Source organism: Electrophorus electricus, chromosome 5, assembly GCF_041902795.1.
Source record: "Electrophorus electricus isolate QZ-2024a chromosome 5, ASM4190279v1, whole genome shotgun sequence".
Classification (NCBI taxonomy): domain Eukaryota; kingdom Metazoa; phylum Chordata; class Actinopteri; order Gymnotiformes; family Gymnotidae; genus Electrophorus; species Electrophorus electricus.
This window is the reverse complement of record NC_137501.1, coordinates 30,287,166-30,302,165: the sequence shown is the minus strand read 5'-3', so window position 1 is coordinate 30,302,165 and position 15,000 is coordinate 30,287,166. Positions and strand designations below refer to the sequence as shown.

At 46.7% G+C, this 15,000-nt stretch overlaps 1 protein-coding gene across 4 annotated transcripts in view; it reads right to left on the bottom strand.

Moving 5' to 3' along the window:
• Positions 1 to 15,000, bottom strand: part of ctnna2 (catenin (cadherin-associated protein), alpha 2) — a 300,745-nt gene that overhangs the window by 21,930 nt on the left and 263,815 nt on the right. The gene's annotated exons all lie outside the window — the stretch shown is intronic.

Genomic DNA, 15,000 nt, shown 5'->3' with positions numbered 1-15,000 from the left:
GCCTAATTGGGGTGCAGTGGGCTAGTCGCTGCTGATTGGATGCTAGCACCATGGCAGGTTTGAATATGTGAGCGGGGCAGAGGGGCACTATGGCAGTGGCCCCAGGGGAAGGACCCTCCATATGCATCATTAAAGCAGCGTATGACCAAGCCAAAGTGCAAACATCCTGGAGGCGCGTGTGTGTATGTGTGTGCGCGCACCGTGGTGCATGTGTGTGTGCATGCGATGCGATGCATGTATGTGTATGTGTGTGTGCGTGTGTGTCCGTGTGTGTGTGCGTGTGTGTCCGTGTGTGTGGCCCCCCGCCCAAACATACTCTTAAAAGATGACAGAGCCTGTTGCCAAAGCTACTCACCCCCCCCGCTATGCTGTCATCCAAGCACACGCAGACCAACTCTCTTCTCAAAGTTTACTTGCAAATTTCTGACATGACATGACATGGTGAATCAGAGTAGTGAGCGGGCACGCCGGCCTGCCTGGGGTGCGGGTGCCGTGCGTGGGCACCTGAGTCAGGTTGCTAGATTATGTCTCACACTCCTCTGCCCTGCAGCTCCGGGGCCCTGTGGCTCCATGCAGGCTGGGATGGAGCTAGACCCACCCAGCATTCATCAGTCGATACCAGGCCCCGGGCGCTGGGCCCAGGCTCACACGTAGCGCCTGGCCACGGCTAGTAATCACAATTGTCTGAAGAAGCTTCTCCTCCCTAAAAAGGAAGACTGGCACGGGGTGGCCAGGCTGCCTGACTAATATACATGAGTTTCTGCACAGGGAGGTAAGTGTTGCACTGAAGAAGAAAGCAAGGTAAGTAATGGGAATGAGAGAGAGAGAGGGGGGGGGGGAGAGAGAGGGGGGGGGGGGAGAGAGAGAGGGGGGGAAGAGAGAGAGAGAGAGAGAGAGAGAGAGAGAGAGAGAGAGAGAGAGCAAACTCCAAGCTGTCATATGATTTTTTTTCCTTTGGACTTTTACAAAAGAAATAGATTTTTTGAGCATTCAAGTGCGTTCTAATGTGGAGGGTGTATGATGAAGTCTTTTATGCAGCTACCAACTGACTTTCTTATCGTCCGAAGCACTCAGACGCCGAGCTTGTTGACACATTTCTACTGCAGAGTTGGAGAAGGCGAGGAAACATGTTCAGGACTATCAAAACTCTCCACTGTGGCCTCTGAACCATGCTATACATTTCACCTGGTATTCCCTTAAAAGGGGATGGATGTGAGATTTTTGCACTGAAAATGTATTTAACGTTCTTAATTAGTTTTACTAGGAGTACAATTCCCAACAACTTTTTGAATAATAATAACACGTCAATCAAATGTGAATGCATCACTGTTTGGGTGGTGTATTACACTTCCAAATATATGACAGTTATACATGACAGTTCCAAATGGTGAATAATGGGTAACTTAAAACAAATAAATAATATTTATAGGACAGCCTTTTCCACCTTAGGAAGTGTGCAAAGCTTAGACATATACTATCATTACATGGTTCAGAAAAGCTAGTCCATGCATCACTTCCAGAGCACCTTACTATATGCCTCTACCAGCTAGTACAAACCAGCCTCCAGTTCATTCAAAGTGCAGCAACCAGAGTTCTTACTAGAACTAGAAATGTTTATATTTTATATCACTCCTATCTACTCCTACCTACACTGCACTGTGGCTCCTCCCACCCCCCACCCTTTCCCTTTCTGTGGCTCCACCCACTTCCACCCCCTCCTACCCACTTCTCCACCCCCATGGTTTCATTCCCTCCTCGAACATCGAGGCTCTAGGCTGACTGGAAAGCTGTTTCGCAGTCGATCCTACGCTGGATGGGTTGTGGACATACTCCTTGAACTCAAACTAGGACTTTTCGGAACCCAGACTGGGTGCCAACCCAGAGCCTCCTGTTGAGCTCACATTCTTCTCAAGGTTTCTTCCTCGCTAAGGTTTCTTAGCAAGTTTTCTTTTGCGACTGTCACTGCTCTCAGTGGGAGCACAGACCCTGACATCTGTAAAGGTCCTGTTGTTAAAAGCGCTATATAAATAAATGACTTTGACTTTAACAAACATGTATATAATGCAGCTAATACTGTACATGGAAAGAAAAAGTGTTTTGCACAGTAATTGAACTACAGACACGTTCATAAAAGGTCAAAGCCCAAGAAGCAACCATTGCTTAGTTTGTTTAACCACATTTCATTAGCTATCAGCGGCTATGGTCAGAAACAGGATTAACCAATCATCCAGCTAGCTGCACTAGCGATGGACGCTCAGGCACATACACTTATGAATTAAATACATTTTTAAAAGTCTGTGAATTCTTTAGTTCAGTTGGGACAAATAAATCAAAAACAATAGATCCACCATAAATGTATTTGATTTCCTACACCTAATAATTTATTTTATAATAACGGCAGTATTAGCTGTGACTAAATCACGCCTTAAATAATTAAATAGCACTGAACACTATAAGTGCTTCTAATTCGTGTTTAATACTGCACTGTATTTTGATCTCCTGGCTATGCCCTGGTCTTTGTTAGTGTGGAACCTGGGATGCTAACCCGGAATGGCAGTGGTCTTGCTTGTCCTGCTCCTGAATTAGAAGGACCTGTTGGAGTCTAGGCACTGGCTGGCCAGATTCCCCTGCCAGGTTCCTTGATATGTGATGGCATTAAGTTTAAAAAAGCCTTGAAGTGTTTGGTTAAAACAGGACTGTTGACATCGCGGACCCAGATGTTTGGCTATGGCACTCTAACCTGTCGCACATCGGCAGCAGCCACTAACTGATAAGAGTTCCGAATTTAAATGTCTGATTATTCTCAGAGTGTTGTCAACACATCTCCCTTTTCTGCTCAAACATGCTAGATTAAGGACACCCGGAGCCTTCTCCATTTCAGTGGTCTAGAAGTCATTTCCTTTCACTAAGACATGGATGTTTTTGCTAAGGATACCGTACGGCTTTCCCTGTACGTGTTGCTTAAAAAAAAGGAGGAAAACACACCAAATGGCTGGAGTGAGTCATCAGGAGAGAGAAAGAGAGAGAGAGAGAAAGTGTGTGAGAAAGGCTAGCTGGCTCGCCCGACTGGTCTGGACTATTCCCTGCGCTGGGCCTCTGTGAAATGCATCATCCTGCCAGCACGGCATCGGCGGCAGTGTGCAGCCCGGCGAGGAGGCGCAGACACGACGCTAAGCATGCCCATCATCCCAGCCCTACCCACGTTTCCTCCCGCGAGGCACGTGGTTTGGCCATCTACGTGCAGTGGGAGGCCTTTCGTTTGTGGCCACGCCTGCGCACACCTGCACCTCGTTTCATCTGTGTGTGTTTAAACCCACGTCAGGGTGTGCAGTGTCGTTGGTCACTGTTGACGCAGCGTGTGGATGTAACGTAGTAAATGTTTGATGTACTGTTCTCTTTGCCAAAGTTAAACGTATCTGTGTTTCTTGTCCGTGTTTAATGTTAACTGTTTCTTGTTTGAATTAAGCGTGTGGAATTCTTGTGAGTGCCGTTAGTGTTTTATGTTTAAATGTTAATAAATGTGCGTCCCAGACGTTGGAGTTTGTGCGTCCTGCCCCTCGCCCTGCGGTGCTCGGGCCACCACGTGTTACACTGGTGCGGCCCGCCCGGTGATGACCCAGAAGGCACTAGTGCAGGCAGCGAGGCTGGTTCTTAGGATGATATAGAAACTAAACGGGAAACCTTTCTGAATCGGAATGCCAATGTCAGGACTCTTTTCTTTCCGCTAATGGAGGCTGTGGAGCGGGTGTAATCTACTTATACCAGGCAGACGCAAACCTCTCGGCTCTGTGAACGCTCTGTCCTGCCTTATCGCAAGTAAAGGTTCAGAACACGTGCGCCGACGTGAACTCGTCTCTCCGGCGCTGTGCCTGGCCCTCGCTTCATTGCTCATCCGCTCGTCTGACAGCAGCAGCGTGGAGCAGGGAAGAAGGCTGCAGGCGCCGTCATGGCACGGGGGACCTGCGTCCCTCCGCCGGACCGGTGCCGGCATGCCGGCCTATCTGTGCTCAATCTCCCCTGTGGAGTGATAGGTAGCGTGGCACGCAAAGCTCTGCAGGCCAGCGCTCTGGGTCCGCTCCCCTCCCACTACCTGCTGTGGGAAGACACAGAGACACAGAGTCTCCGTGGAAGCGCTAGCCTTGTTAGCTGTGATTTAACGACAAGATTTGTGTGACTGGGATCACAAACGTTTGTGGCAAACCAAGCCAGGTTGAAAATGTGTAGCTAGATACACACATGCAGATACACACACACACACACACAAACACACACAGTTCTAATAGCCCAGGATCCTGCTCCATCCTTCTACTCTGGAATTTTGTTCATGTGGGATACAGGGACTCACTTAAGGAGTCAGGAAGCGTCCGTGCCACTTTCCTCCTTCCCAGTCCCTTTGCCAAGAAGCTTATTGCCTGGGAAACCTGCCGCTTGGACTGTGGCATAATTAAGTGGCTCGCAATCAACTAGCTGATAAACAAAGCTGGAGCTAAAGTGAGTCAGAGGCAGCCAAGTAAATGAAAAGAGAAACCGAAGCCCCACCTCTGCTGTCTCTCCTGGAGGAGTCGGAAACCGCGAACCAGTGACCGAGGGAGGGCCGAGGGGGCATCGCCAGTACTGTCCAGACGGGAGGCACCAGAGGTGCTGTAAGTGCAAACCCTGCTCAAGTGAGGCCTGTTCAGGGTCTGTTCCCTCCATAGCATTTGTGTTTTGCTCTATCGTCTCCGCGCAGATCTGTGGCAGATTGGATATTGACTGCCGCATCAGTAATGAGAGCGGTCGCGCCGTCAAGCCCACGACTTATGCTTTCACTTAATTTCCTGTGGACAAGGATACTGAGATGTAAGAGGCAAACATCCCAGCAAATGACTTCATCATATCATAATATCAGCCTGTATAAACCTGAGAGAATGGAATTGATTAAATAAAAACCATACTTTATTAGGGACCATGAGAAAGAAAGAAAGAAAGAAAGAAAGAACAAAAGAACGAAAGAAAGAAATCCTGTCACTGCAGCTCAGAATTCCAATTTAGTTTAAAATTGGCCCTTTCAATGTACTCAAAACTTTAGGATTACTCATATAATAACTAAAAAAAGTTCTATTTAGCCAGTTCTATTTATCCCATCCTACGGCATTCCGTGTCAAACGTCAACAGCGTTGGGCTTTAACGGAAGTCTGGGCACAACGCGCCGGTCAGGCCGGCATATATAACAGCAATAAAGCTGGTCGTTATTTGAACGAATTATAAATATGATTTATTGTCTGAGGTGGAGTGTTTATGTCTGGGAGAAGGGAGCACGTGACTTCAATGGGCAACCAGAGACTCATTGCTAGCATATAAAACTTTACTGACTCAAACATAGGACATGGGAAGGTAATTGAAAACAATATAAACCATCCATAAAGGCTGGGCATGTTTGACTCCATGATCAGGGGTCAGTAAGGTGGGCAGCTTTATTGGTAATTCTAAGGCCAACTGGATCATCCAATCACAGAACAGATTATTAGGTAGGTCTGCACAATGTGGGATCAATCACTGGTGTCCAATATGTCAAACCTAAGTCATTTTATGCTGACACAGAATCACTCATGTCTCATTCATGTCAGAGCGTTATCCTCTCTAAAATATTACACGGCTCTGACCTCAGATCAGCCCGGAACAGAGCTTCCTTGGGGCGGTTATGGGAGAACCTGTGACGGAGGAGCGATCCGTGTCAGCAGAGAGCGACACTGCCGATCGATGGCACCGTCACGCCGTCCATCTTGCATCTGCCATCACGGTGAAGTGCAGGGGGTTGGCGCGAGGGAATCTGAAGTGCCTTCAGAGCCTAAGGCATAGCCAATGGATAACAGATCTTCTGCATTAAGAAGAATCCAACACCCCATGGGAGAAGCCTGGAGGCTGAGGAGCTATCACGCACACATCGAACACCCGGCGGAAGGCTACAGGCGGGGCAGGCGGGGCAAAGTTGTGCACATGGAGCACAGGTTGTGTTTTCATCTGTCCACGTGTTTAACAATGCCTGAACCACCTGGGAAATGAAAGGACGAATGTAGAGGTGTAGGATTTGGGGTAATCTAGTGTGAGGACTAGGGTATAGGCCCTGAGTCTGAGAAGGAAGCCATGTCGTTTGTTTGTTTGGCCTGATCTACGCTGCTCACCTAGCTGAGTGTGCACTCTTGGTGGAGGACTTGCTGAGGGGCTGGCATGTTGAGAGGAGAACAACGAGAATGGCAGTCCGTTCTACAAACCTCCTCTGTGGCCAGTGACGACATTTGTCATTACGTGACGTTGTTCCTCACAGCGACTTCCACTTGTGGGAAGTCGGGGGGTTGCGGAGCCGATCCGTGCCCAGCTGGGCCTGGGAATCTCTCCTTCCTTCAGAGCCTGCCACATCCACTTCCTTGTTCCCAAGTTAAACGCATATCCTTCTGAATCGAACCCACCCTGCAGGTACACCCCACCGCCTGCTGCATGAGATGACCCCAGATGGTCATTTTACAGGTGATCTACAGGTGTTCTACAGGTTTTCAACAGGTGATCTACAGATGATCTACAGGTGATCTACAGGTGATCTACACGTGATCTAATGGCCATCCATCACCTGCCCCGCACTGAACCTCTATTCCAGAGCTCAGCCTTACCACAGGTTAATCATATTGTATTTAGAGCTGAACCGACCACAACCACTGCTCCGAGAGGCCACATACTTTGAGGCCACATTGTATGCTACATTTTCAAGAACAAATCACAAAATGTTACATTTGTAAGACTGCGGTGATGCCCAGCAAATTTGTAACACCCAACATGTCGCTAAACTGAATGTGCAGAAGAGGACTGCTTAATGCTATCTTAATGTTAGTAATATAGTGACACATTCAAAGCTCTTTCTGAGTGGAGACCTTGTGCTGTGGCAGTGATAGATGGCCGACCATTCAGAGTAGTTTCAGAAGGGCACAATATCCATTAGCGCTGACATTTATGCACAGGGACTCCATCTCTCTCTCTGTCTGTCTGTCTGTCTGTCTGTCTGTCTTCATGTATGAACAGGTACACTTATACTTCTCCAGTATTAAAGGGCATATCATGTCAACACTTAATGTGTTAACACAACACAGGAATTGAAGATGAAAAGATAGAGATAGAAAGAAAGAGAGAGAGAAAGACTGAGAGAGAGATCTCACTCGAGGCAAGTTCATCATGGCTGTCAGTTCCACAAGAGATGATGCACACTTATTTCTGCATGTGTTTTGACATGAAGTAACCTCAGTGTCGGCCCTCACTCGAGACTCTGTATATCCTCCAGGACAAACAGTGCAGCGGTACAAGAAGCAGCGATCAGCCTAATATATATATGTATTTGCCACTCGGCTCGGCTCACTGCGAGTGGCAGGATTTGCTCCACTGCTTCAGCTCTGCCTACGCGAGTCTCAACCTTCCGCTAACGGCTCTCGATCTCGCGCGCCATCGCGCCAGGCGCTCTTGATTTACGAGCGCGGCGGATCACGCGGGGCGGAGACGCCAGCTCGCAGGGGTCCCGCGCCTCCTGCACGGAACTGGCGTCGAGGCCTCGATCAAAGTGGCCAAACTGTTGCAGGAATGTAGCAGGAGGGAGGAGGGGAAGGAGGCAGGATGACGTCTGGAGCCAACAGCCCGGCCGCTGCGCCGCTTGGACCGCCGCTTGGACCGACGCCAGAGGCGACGCTTGGACCGTCGTTTGGACCAACGCTTGGACCGATGCTTGGACTGCCGCTTGGACCGCCGCTTGTTTGGAGCGTTTCCTGATGCATGGGTCTGACAAATGGAGGCGCCATGACTGATCGTTAGCGTTGCGATCACTCAGCCGACAGCTCGACTTGCAAATCTTGCTTGGCTTATCAAGGCTTGCAGATGCCTGATAACCGAACATCATGTAAGCCCAACTGCAAGGCAAAACAAAACCAGTACAAAATAAAAAGCAAATGATGATTAATAATTCCTGTTCACTTCCATAATCATTTACAAGTTATTTGTCTTGTAGGCCTCAATGATAGCTATTAATTTAATCATGCAGACATCAGCAACACTTAAAGTTGTCCATTTAACCAGCAGACTTTTAGTCCACTTATAGCTATTTGTGTCTGCTGCAGAGACAGCGAGCACTGGCTAATTAGATGTCATTAGCATTTTAAGGCAAAAAGCAAGAATATGCAGGCCGGAATGCTAATGTGTCATTGAGGGACCTGCCGGGTAGAAGCGCGCTGTGTTTTATGAGACCTCAGAATGAAAGGGTGGGCAGAGGAACAAAGGCTGATGTGTGTGTGTGTGTGTGTGAGTGAGTGAGTGAGTGAGTGGGAAATACAGAGAGAGAGAGAGAGAGAGAGAGAGAGAGAGAGAGAGAGCATTTATGTGAACTACATGGATTATGTGAGCAAATGCATTCAAGAACAATGCAAACCACACACAGAACCACCTGGAGCAGCTCTAGTGATCAGAGCACTCAGGTTTGATTATACATCACTACTGCACCCCCCCCCCCCCCCCACACACACACACACACACCAGTGGACTTCAGGGCACACAAAACAAAACAATACCATGCTCACTCCACTGGGCTCAACAGTCTGTCCAGGCGGGCCTGTGAGTGAGCCTTGCTATAGTTTTAGCTAATTAGCCTATTAAGTCGACAGATACAACATGTGCCCCAGCCTGCCAATGAACAGAGCCCTTCCACGCAAAAAAAACTTTACAGGCATTTTTCTTTTGATGCAGAAGAATAAACTAGAAATTTGGCACCCAGTTAATTTCTGAGGAAGGTTTAATTTAAAATAAAAACCCATCAGAATGCTTTTGGCAAAAAATATGTTTTTACCAAGACATTTGTGTCTGGAATCTTGTCACTGTTTCTGAGGTTGCTTGTGATCTGAAAACAGAAAAATGGTTAAAAGAATGAAATGAAAAAAAGAAAAAAACCTGAGTGGATACCGGTCCTTGTCCTGCGTGGACTAGATCAAAATAAATCTCTCTGCACTTTCCGTTCTCCCATTTAATATCGGTTCTGTGATTCATTTCCAGCTGCAGTGTGCACTGATATAGTCATAAATATCCATCTCATCTATCAATACAATTTTCTGCTTATTCTAATAAACTGGGTTTTTGATGCTCGAAAGCAAACTCAGATTAATGTTGTTTATGGTTTCCTTCTAACATAATTATTTATAATCCATCTAGATTGCTTTTTGATTTTGTACATTTATTTTCAGGGCAGGAAACATGAGAATGCTATTACACTGCCCTATGTCACTGGACGCGGTCTCGGTGGGCTGACCCATAGTGCCGTGCTCTCTGGACTCACACACACACACACACACACACAAAACAGCAGAGAGGAGCTTCTGTGTGTGATGCTGATGTAAAGGTGATGCGTGTGTGTTATCGTTTGGCTGGAGTGAGCTGTGATGGGAGGACTTTCTGCCAGCACCCTGGAGATAAAACTGAGACAGGGGAGTGCTGCACACAACATGGAGAGACACCCACACACACACACACACACAGAGTGAGAGAGAGGTTACACCAGTCCTGTGCACACCCACTCACATTAAAGAAATGAAACTGAAAGAAGAAGAGTGGAAAGATGAGAAAAGAAAGTGAGCACCCTTTTCTGGGCGTCATGCTCAGCCTGTCGCTGACGCCTACTCTGCTCGGATGCCGGAGGGGGTACGTGGTGTGGGGGGGGGGGGGGTGTGGGGTATGTTGGGGGTTAGGAGGTCGGGGAGTGCGCGTCTAGGGACCACGCACGCAGGATAGAAACAGAGGTTTACATAATTGGCTGTGAGCAGCAATGCGTATCGTATTAGGATTATTCTCCATGGCAACGGCAGCCCTGCGCGCGATTCCTTCTCGTTAGGTTTTTTTTTTGTTGGGGGGGGGTGCTAGTTGTTCAACTTTGTTTCTTTCTTTCTCTGTCTGTCCCTCTAGAATTTGATCAGAGATGGTACATTAGAATGCCAAAAAATTGAGTGGCAGTGTTATGTGTGAATGTCTGTGTGTGGGGAGTGTTAGAAATGAGAGAGAGAGAGAGAGGGGAGGGGGGAGGGAGGAAGGCAGAGGGAATGATGGAGTGAGAGAAGGAGAGAGGGAGAGATTGACAAAAATGAGACGAGTGGGCAGAAACAGGCCACTGACTGCCCAACCTCCTGCAGCCTGGGGAACACGAGTGTCCAGCCTCCGTGTGGAAGATTCCAGAAACCTGCAGGACTTCAGAACTTTCTCTCTGCTTCATTCATCTTATGAGATGAATTGAGAAAGGAGGTCTGTAGGGTTCGGGCCCTCCCGCCCTGCCCTCCTGCCCCGCCTCCTGCCCCGCCCAGCCGCACGGTTAGGGCCTCAACAGTAGTCACCCAGTTCTCCCATCCACAAATCACACTCAGCCTGGGGAGAAAGTCTCAGGGACCCTGGCTAACCAGAGACCTGCTCACTGGAACAGGTGAAGGGGACTGAATGTGAATGAGGTCGGAAGACTTGGGAAGAGTCAGTTTGGGTGGATCCAGAACCATAACCATCTGGGCGTGGCAGGCAGGCTTAGCGAGTTGCTTATGTGAAATGCGGCAGACGTGCAGTAGTGAGACTGAGCTGAACTGGCTCTACACACACACACACACACACACACACACACACACACACACAAACACTGGACGAGGGGTCTGCGAGTGTATTTCTCGCTGATCATCAAACAACCATGAATATGAGAAACACTTTTGAAATGGATGAACATTCCCATGGCGACAACCGTCCGCTGCCAGGAGATGAGAGCTATCTGCATGACAAGGAGCGTGTGGTGTGCCCGGAGGCGCGCACACACACACACACACACACACACACACACACACACACACACACACACACACACACGCACACGCACACACCCATGAAAGCCACTATTGCTTTAGACTGTGTGTGTTTTTGGAGCAGAGAGAGGGTCCTGCATGTCTGTATTATGCCTAGATGCCCTTTTAAAAGCAAAACAGGACCATCAACAAATAAACTGCCCCCGCGCCTCGACAGACATTCAGAGAAACCCACGTTGCTATAGCATGGATGCCGGAGCCCAATTCAATCCCGCACAGCTGCAAATAGGAAACTCTACAGATGGACATTCACAGGCTTGGAGGAGGAGGGCTTGTCCACCATGCATGTGGGGTTAAGTGGCACAGCGCTGAGTGATCACTGCCGGATGCGCTATGACCCATTCTCACACACACACACACACACACACACACACACACACACACACACACACACACACAAACTGTGGCACAAGTGCAGAAGTAAGCGGGTCTTATGCATCATAAAGTGTGAACTATGTTGGCATTAATTGAATTGGGTAAGTGTGAATGACTCTCACGCCCCAGAGGACTCGAGGGATGGACCGGATGGGTCACAGCGTGCGCATGCGTGTGTGTGTGTGTGTGTTTAGTTTTCACCATGTGGGGACGCAGTGTGCTAGGAATGCTAAACATTTGGTTGATCCCGATGGGAGGAAAATGTTTTTAACAAACAATGCAGCTCTAATTTGAAAAACTAAAGGTCTACATTGGATTTAGGGTTGAATGTAGGCGCAACTACCTTCCAGTACAGTAGCGTGCCAGCCCAACAGAAGACAATGCAATACAACTAGTGTCTGTGCATGTATGTGTGTGCATGTGTGTGCATGTGCATGCATGTGCATGTGCTTGCATGTATGCGCGTGCATGTGTGTGCATGTGCTGGCATGTATGTGCGTGCATGTGTGTGCATGTGCTTGCATGTATGCGCGTGCATGTGTGTGCATGTGCTGGCATGTATGTGCGTGCATGTGTGTGCATGTGTGTGCATGTGCGTGAATGTGCATGCACGTGTGTGCGTGTGCACAAGGATGCAGCATCCCTGTGGCATTCTTCAGACTCAAGGACAGAACCAGACCAAAAGTGGTAAATGGTGCCCTTCATCTGGCCCTGCTGCTTCTGCCATTGCCAAACAATGCTCGCTATGGCGACGTGACCTAGCAACCGAGTCGCTGTTCTCAGCCTGCTCAAAAAAGATAGAGCAAGGGATTAAAAAAAAAAAAAAGACAGAGCCGAGGAAAAGCGTGTGTGTGTGTGCGCGTGTGTGCGAGTGCGTGTGTGTGTGTGTGTGTGTGTGTGTGTGTGTGAGTGTGTATTCGCCTCACACCACCACGAGAAGCTTCCACTTCACACACACTGCAATCCAAGGGATCCGTTTGGACAGAATTCCCCTCCTACAAACACGCCAGCTTGGCACCTAAATTCCCAATTTTCCAGCTTGGGTGGGGGGGAGGGGTATTATGAAAGTCTGTGCTAAAAGACTGTTAGAAGCTAAGAGAAGAGTACATTTAGAGTCATTCTGGGTGTCAAGTTCTTTAGTTGAGGGGGTGGGGCAGTCACAATAAGGAAACATCTTTGTTTGGAGGCTTTGTTTATGCCTTCATGCTAGATATGATTACACCCCCACCACACACACACACACACACACACACACACACACACACACACGCACACACACACACACACACACACACACACACAAACACACACACACACATACACACAAACACACACACAGTTGGCCACAGCAATAACACTGCATGAGCACTAAAGCATGGCATATATAATCCCCCCCAACATAACTACGTGCCAACTACAACAGTAATCCAACATAACTACACCAGACCAGATCTACTATAGAGGGAGGGCTATGTAAGACACCACTGTACGGGTATGTGTGTGTGTGTGTGTGTGTGTGTGTGTGTGTGTGTATAATAATAATAACTTTATTTATATATCACGTTTCGTACATTAGAAATATCCAAGAGGGCTTTACAGTATAAAATATAACAGAGAGAGAAGAGGAGAAATTCAGAAATAAAATCGATAAATAAAAAATACAACAAACGCAACAAAGAGATTATAGCTTTAAATATATACACGTTTATATGTACACTACATGGTATAAGTATTAAGTTATATATTACTAATAATAAGTATATACATAAATAATAGGTAACCCATGCCAGAGAAAAGGAAATAAACAAACAGGTAACCATACAATAAAAATAGCAATAAAATAAAATGATACACAAGTAAAAATAAGGGTTAACCAGTAAAATAAAAATGTTTTAGCTGTTTAATGTTTTAAATCCATGAAGGAAAGAGCCTGATGGATGCTTATTGGTAGTGCTTTCCAGATCTTTGGTGCGTAACATGCGTGGACTGTGGAGAAGGTTTGCAGTAGATGATCTTCAGGCATGATTTGGAGCGTAATCCATCAGGCACTCAGAGATATATGAGAGCGCCAGACCATTAAGAGATTTAAATAACCCAGAATAACATTTTACTGTAGATTCTAGATTCTAAAGGAAACAGGCAGCAAGTGCAATGATACTAAAACTGGTCAAATATGATCTTGTTTTCTGGTCCATGTTAATATTCTTATTGATGGAGATATGGTCTCATTCATGCTCTGTAGATGGAGATATGGTTTCACTCATGCTCTGTAGATGAAAATATGGTCTCACTCATGCTCTGTAGATGGAGATATGGTTTCACTCATGCTCTGTAGATGGAGATATGGTCTCACTCATGCTCTGTAGATGGAGATATGGTTTCACTCATGCTCTGTAGATGGAGATATGGTCTCACTCATGCTCTGTAGATGAAGATATGGTCTCACTCATGCTCTGTAGATGAAAATATGGTCTCACTCATGCTCTGTAGATGGAGATATGGTCTCAATCATGCTCTGTAGATGGAGATATGGTCTCACTCATGCTCTGTAGATGGAGATATGGTTTCACTCATGCTCTGTAGATGGAGATATGGTCTCACTCATGCTCTGTAGATGAAGATATGGTCTCACTCATGCTCTGTAGATGGAGATATGGTTTCACTCATGCTCTGAAGATGGAGATATAGTCTCACTCATGCTCTGTAGATGGAGATATGGTCTCACTCATGCTATTTAGAAGTAGATATGGTCTCACTCTGAAGCTCTCAATCATAAATGATAGAATGCAGATTTAGTAATATCAATTCATTAATATTTAATTGTTGATTGCCTAATTGCTGAATCAAGAGTCCAGAATGACACGAAGATTCCAAATTTGAGTGTTTGTATGTATAATGTTTTCTCTCACTGCCCATTACAATAGATAACAATGCAGCACACACAGATTACCAGTTTATGTACAGTGGTGACATTGTCCGGTGTTACGTATATATACCGCTGTGTATAATCCGCATAACTATGGAAACTGACTCCACGCTTCTGAATAATCCCAGTGGCAGCAAAGAGAATGAAAGTGGGCCGAGTACAGAGCCATTGTGATACACCACAGAGAACACCATGTTTATCAAAGGCATCTTCACCTGTAATTACAAAATACCGTCTCCTAGTTAAATAGAACACATTTCCACCAAGACCAACAAAGTTCTCAATCTGATGAAAGGTGGAGTAGATGGTTTTGTACAAACCTGGTAGCGTAAGATAGTTTTTTTTTTTTAAATACTCAAACAAAAATTCCCAACTTCCTTTCAAAGCCACTGCTCCAAAACACATGAATGGGCACTGTCTGACTACAGCAGGGGTCCTTGAGACAGCGTTCTGGAGCAAGGATTGTTACACGTCACTTTCATGGAGATATCTCACTCCCTCTAGTTTCCGTCACATGAAAGAAAACACCTAATATTAGCGTAATGGATGTGAAAAGCAAACATGGCTACTACTTTCATCTGTCACGCTATTATGCTAGTATTGGGAAATTCCACTGCAAATGGAGTTTGATAAAGTAAGCTTTTTCAGGTTAGCTTGCGACAGCTAGCTGCAGTAATGATAGATTTCAGACAAAGAGACACCTCACTACTACAAAGACGACTGTGAAAGCTACACTTGAATTCTCAGTGAATTTCATCCTGTACGCTGTCTGATGAAACAGAAAGTCTCCAGATACCTCAAGACCTCAAGCCA